At 41.2% G+C, this 6,000-nt stretch overlaps 1 long non-coding RNA gene across 1 annotated transcript in view; it reads right to left on the bottom strand.

Moving 5' to 3' along the window:
* Nucleotides 1-4,983: 4,983 nt before the first annotated feature.
* The window catches only part of LOC132393744 (uncharacterized), a 40,409-nt gene continuing 39,392 nt past the window's right edge, over nt 4,984-6,000 (bottom strand). Inside the window, exon 3 of the long non-coding RNA XR_009512068.1 lies at nt 4,984-5,083. This is a non-coding gene — a long non-coding RNA (uncharacterized LOC132393744). The remainder of the gene's footprint in view (nt 5,084-6,000) is intronic.

Genomic DNA, 6,000 nt, shown 5'->3' with positions numbered 1-6,000 from the left:
ATTAAGTGCACAATTCTTTAGAGCTTCCATTGTGAACTCGTCTCAATGACTTATTTTAAAGGGGAGCAGATAGGTATTTGAAAAGTGAACAACAGATTATAATAGAAGATTCTAATCTTCATTATTCCAAAGTCATTTGCCTGGACTCTTTTGATTTTGTGTTTTTGCATTCTGAGTTTTCACTCATTTTTTCTTGTTGCAGTTTGCATGATTTGTTTTCTTTTGCACGTGGGGGGGGGGGTGGTTGACATTTTTCTTTGAACTGGTTCCATGGTTTTCTTTCTTTTGCAGCTGTCTGAAGAAGATGAATCTCAGAGTTGTATACCACACAGTAAAACTACTTTGAGCTTTGAAATATTATTATTCTCTCCATAGATGTTGCCTGATCAACTGGCTATTTAAAGTTCAAGTTTATTGTCATTCAACCAAATGCATATACACTGGCAAATGAAACCACGTAGCTCCAGACCTGGGTGCAAAACACAATACATATAGTCACACAAATAACATATAAAGTAATATTACCACAAGTAAGTGAAAAAAATAATAAAATATATTCTGGAAGATTGACATATATGTATATGACATATATAAGGTGCATATATGATACAAGTTAAAAAGCAAACAGTATAATATTACTGGAGCTTCATATGTGATGAGACTTGGGTAGTGTCAGGGGTTCAGTAGTCCCATGGCTTGAGGGAAGAAGCTGTTTCTCATCTTAACAGTCCTTGGGCTAATGCTACAGTACCTGCTTCCTGATGGCGGTGGTGGGGCAGGGGGTGTCAAAGAGATTGTGGGACCATTTGGAGGGATCATTAAGGCCCTAAGGGCCCTGTTCATGCAGCACTCCTGATAGTGTCTTGAATGGGTGGGAGAGAGACCCCAGTGATCCTCTCAGCGGTTCTCATGGCCCTTTGAAGGGACTTGCAGTCAGAGGCATACCAGATGGTGATGCAGCCGGTCAGGACACTCTCAATGGTGGTCCTGTAAAAATTGTAATTCCTGTCACTTTACACACAAAGATTAGGGCAATGTGAGTAGATATTCGGTGCAGTAAAGTTCTGTGATTTTGTCATGTGGAAACTTAGAACAGCAGCATTGATCGTAACATCTCCTGTGGTTCTCTTTACTGACCCAATTACAACCCATTAAATGCCTTCTAGATTCGGTTCAGGGATCATGAATACTGATAAAAGGGGCTTAGGAAAAGGAAATCTGAGACTTAAATAACATTTTAACAAGAATGAAACAAAAATCCAAATACATACCTGAGATAGAAGTACAAGCTGATATATAATAAACAAAATTTTAGGTACTTAAAGTACTAAGTTTTTTACAGATGCTCAGATTTTTGAAATAATCATTTTGAGAATTTAGAGAACATAGAAAAAAACAGAAACGGCAACTAGGCTATTCTATCCAAATTTATTCGAATGTTTAATACGATTATGGTTGATCTTTTATTTCAACACCACATTTCAGCAACTCCATTCCCTTGACAGCCTTAATATACATATAAAAATAGGTCAGTCTTCAGCAACTGAGCCTCCACAGCCCCCTTGTGTAAATGATTCCTCAGATTCATTACCCTCTGGGTAAAGGAATTGGATTCCACTCATGCAATTATTCTTTCAGGGCCTGCATGTTTATTCGGTTGTAATTGAGACTTGGCATGCCATTACAGCTCCTTCAACACTGTGTAACAGACTAGAAGTTTGGCCAGATAACGCACTTTTCCAGCAGTACACATAAGAAATGTAAAGCTTTTCAGACCACCCCACGATTACATGGTTTTACAGACTGAAATGGCCCTAATCCTTCCATTTCTCTGGTCTTCTCTCCTCGTGGCTCCCCTGCTTTGTCCCTTTTTTCCACAGTGTGCTTCTCCCATTCTAGGGCTATGTTCGGTTCTCCTGTTTGCAACACCAACTGCTTTTTGAACGAAGTGATTACCACATGAGCACGTTACTCTGCCAGCTGATTACAACAAAAACAAATTACCACTTCAGTCAATTGCCATCATCATCGTAATGTGCCGGGCTGTAAGACATGGGTGATCATGAACCAGAATCGTTCTTAGCAAATTTTTCTATAGAAGTGGTTTGTCATTGTCTTCTTCTGGGCAGTGTCTTTACAGGACAGGTGACCCCCATCATTATCAATACTCATCAGAGATTGTCTGCCTGATGTCAGTGGTCACATAACCAGGACCAGCTGCTCATACGACCATCCACCACCTGCTCCCATGGCTTCATGTGATGCTAATTGAGGGGCTAAGTAGGTGCCACACCTTGCCCACTGGTAACCTGCAGGCTGGCAGAGGAAAGGAGCACCTTACATCTTCTTTGGTAGAGACAAGTCCTCATCCCATCACCAGGAAGTCAATTACCACACCAACCAAAAACAACATTGATCGTTAACTGATTACCACACCAGCTGGTTACTGGGAGAAATCATTGATCAGAAATTCGATATGCCAAGCTACATTAATTCTCTGCTATAGGATGAGTATGGGAGCGAACTATCCTGCAGCACTTGACTCACAATCACCTTTTAGAACCACCTGTTGGACTCATCGAAAATGCAGAGGTGTACTCCTGAACACCGGAATGCATATAGCTCCAACAATTCCTAAGAAACTTAACAGCACCCAGGACAAAGAATGTCCCACAACCACCTTAAAGTACACAAAAATTCATTCCCTCCCCATATCTGTAAAATTCAGAGCACAGTCATTTATCACTTACTCCTAAAGTATCTCACAAAATCTCTATCCACAGCCTCTAAGTTTGCGAAGATTCAGCATGTCATTTAAAACTTTGACAGGCTTCTATAGATGCACAGTGGAGAGTACACTGACTGGTTGCATCATGGCATGGAATGGAAACACTAATGCCCTTGAATGTAAAAGCCTACATCAAGTAGCGGATACAGCCCAGTTCATCCCAGGTAAAGCCCTCCCCACCTTTGAGTATATCTACATGGAATGCTGTTGCAGGAAAGCAGCATCCATCATCAGGGACCCAGACAACTCAGGTCATGCTCTCTTCTGACTGTTACCATCAGTAGGAAGGAATAAGTATAGGAACCTCAGGACCCACACTACCAGGTTCAGGAATAGTTTTTATCCCTCAACCATCAGGCTGTTGAACCAGTGGGGATAAGTTCATTCAACTCAATAATGAGTTGATTCCTCCACATATGGACAATTTCTCAACTCACTTTCGAGGATTCTTCATCTCATGTTCTTGAGTATAGTTATTTATTTATAAATTTATTTGTTTGTTTGCTTATTATTTTGTTTATTTTCTTCTTTTTGTATTTGCACACTTAGTTGACTTTGGCACATTGATTATTTGTTCATCTTGTGTGAAGTCCTTCATTGATTCTATTGTATTTCTAGTATTTACTCTGAATGTTCACAATAAAATGAAAATCAGGGTAGCATATGGTGACATATATATACTTTGAATGTTGAAAAGGAACATAAGCTTCGGTTGCGTGTGAGCACAATAACCTGCACGTTCCTTCCCAACTCCCACACCCTATGCTGATTAGGAAATATATTAGAATTCCTTCATTAGTGCAGCACCTAAGTTTTGGAACTCCCTTCTTTACTCACAGAACAGTAGGAATACCATCACTAGAAGATCAGTGGTGGTTCATGAGGGCAGCTCACCACCACATTTCCACAGGAAATAAGGGAAGGGCAATAAATGTTGGCATTGCCCAGGTCCTGATGGACTTGTTAGGAATGAAAGGTGACTAGATGGGATGGTCAATGTGATTCTGCAACAGGCACTGCTGAAGAAGATTGATGGGATGGATGAATGGATATTTTGGGAAGTGGTTTGTTTCTCCTAGCATTTCCACTCATCATCTCTCCACCCCAAGGAATATTGAGTCATAATCATAGAGCGCTACAGCCCAGAAACTGGCCTTGGCTTACCTAGTCCATGCTGAACTAGTATTCTGCCTAGTCCCATCACCCCCCAGCTGGACCATAGCCCTTCATACCCCTCCTATCCACATACTTATCCAAACTTCTCTTAATTGCTGCAATCAAACCCACATCCACTACTTTCACCGACAGCTCACTCCACAATTGCACTATGATTTGAGTGAAGAAGTCCCTCCTTAGGTTCCTCTTAAATGTTTTATATTTCATCCTTAAAATGAGTTATTTAAGGGGAACTTGAGGAAGGAATTCTTCTCTCAGAGGTTAAAAATGTGTGAATATACTCACAGATCTCAAGGTCACTCTGTACATTCCTTCTCCATTTTAAGCAGGTCTGACTTGGATTCTTCCAAATCTCTGGGGAGGCTTTGAAAACGTGCTTGAATTATTTCTGCTGTCCTTTGCAATCACATACATTAGAAAGGAGATTTGGTTTTGGTAACCTGTTAACCGGTATACAGAAAACTGTGCCCAGCCCATGATTGATGTATTTATTTAGCAATTCAACATGGAGAAGGCCCTTCCATTCCTTCAAGCCACACTGCCCCATCAATCCCACAAGCCTGATTAACTCAAACCTAATCATGAGACCATTTACAATGACCAGTTAACCTACCCAGTACGTTTTTGGACTGTAGGAAGGAAGCTGGATCACCCAGGGGAAACCCAGGGGAACTCCTTACAGAACTGCGCTGGAATTGAACTCACAACTTCAGAGCACCCTGAGCTGTAATAAGGTCACGCCAACTGCTCTGCTACCATGGATACCTATCATGGAGGGCTTCAGTGCTGGAGTGTTGAGGTTGAAGGGAGCACTGATGTTTCTGTGTGCTGAGGACAATGTTGTTGATACATCTGCAGTGGGTTTGAAGTGACTGCTATCCACATCAAGAGATATGAAGGAGCACAGAGATCTGCTGTGCCCAGCAGACCAGGAGCTTAGTATTTAGCGTGAAGTCTTGAGCATACTTGTCAATTATTATTGATTACGGCACCAAATGATTAACACATTTACTGCTTACCTTGTCAGCCGATTACACACCAATTAATTGTTGCACTATCCGATGACTGCACCAACTGATTACTACACCTTTTACAAGGATTTTGCCCGGACCTGAGGACCTGAAGTAAAAGAGAAAGGTTGAATAGAATAGGACATTTTTCACTGGAGTGTAGGAGAATGAGAAGAGATCTAATGGAGGTATACAAAATTCTGAGGGCTGCAGGCTTTTTCCACTGAGGTTGGGTGAGACGAGGACTAGAGGTCATAGGTTAAGGGTGAAAGATGAAATATTTTAAAGGAAACCTGGGGTGGAGGGGGGGAGCTTTCTTCATTCTTCACTCAGAGGGTGGTGTGCGTGTGAACTGAGCTGCAGTGGAAGTGGTGAATTTGGACTCAGTATCAATATTTAAGAACAGTTTGGATAAGTTCTTAGATAGGAGGTCTACGGTCCAGCTGAAGGTCAATGGGACTAGGCAGAATAACAGTTCGGCACTGACAAGATGGGCTGAACTACCTGTTTCAATGCTGTAGGGCTGTATGATTCTATGACTCCATCACCTATTAATTACTGCACAAACGTCTACAGCATTCTTAACTGGCAAAGTTTTTGTGTGACTGGTATGTCGGGCAGCAATCTGAGTCAGCCAATGCTATCCAACCACGGTCAGGAGACAGAAAGTAGTTGCACAGGAAATATAAACCATCATTTGGAAATTGTGACAAAATGCAGTTGGGAACAATGCTGTCAAAATTATTTGTTGATAATGAGAAATTAATGCATTTTATAATTATAAATGACTGTGGGGCACCTTTCCATCCCCACTGTATTGTAAATTAGGGAATGATTAAATAGAATTACATATTGGTGTAATGAACATCTGGTATGCGAGGGTCACAAATGGCTTATCGGTTATGAGCAGTTTATGCTCCTCTCTGATCAGGAAGGTTTAGTCACTGCTCTTACACTGCAAAACCTTGTAACCTTGCATTCAGTTTGCCAGCTCTGTGAAAACTTCTGTAACACCAATTGTCCACT

This window comes from Hypanus sabinus, chromosome 5 (genome assembly GCF_030144855.1).
Source record: "Hypanus sabinus isolate sHypSab1 chromosome 5, sHypSab1.hap1, whole genome shotgun sequence".
Classification (NCBI taxonomy): Eukaryota; Metazoa; Chordata; class Chondrichthyes; order Myliobatiformes; family Dasyatidae; genus Hypanus; species Hypanus sabinus.
This window is presented reverse-complemented; position numbering and strand designations above follow the sequence as displayed.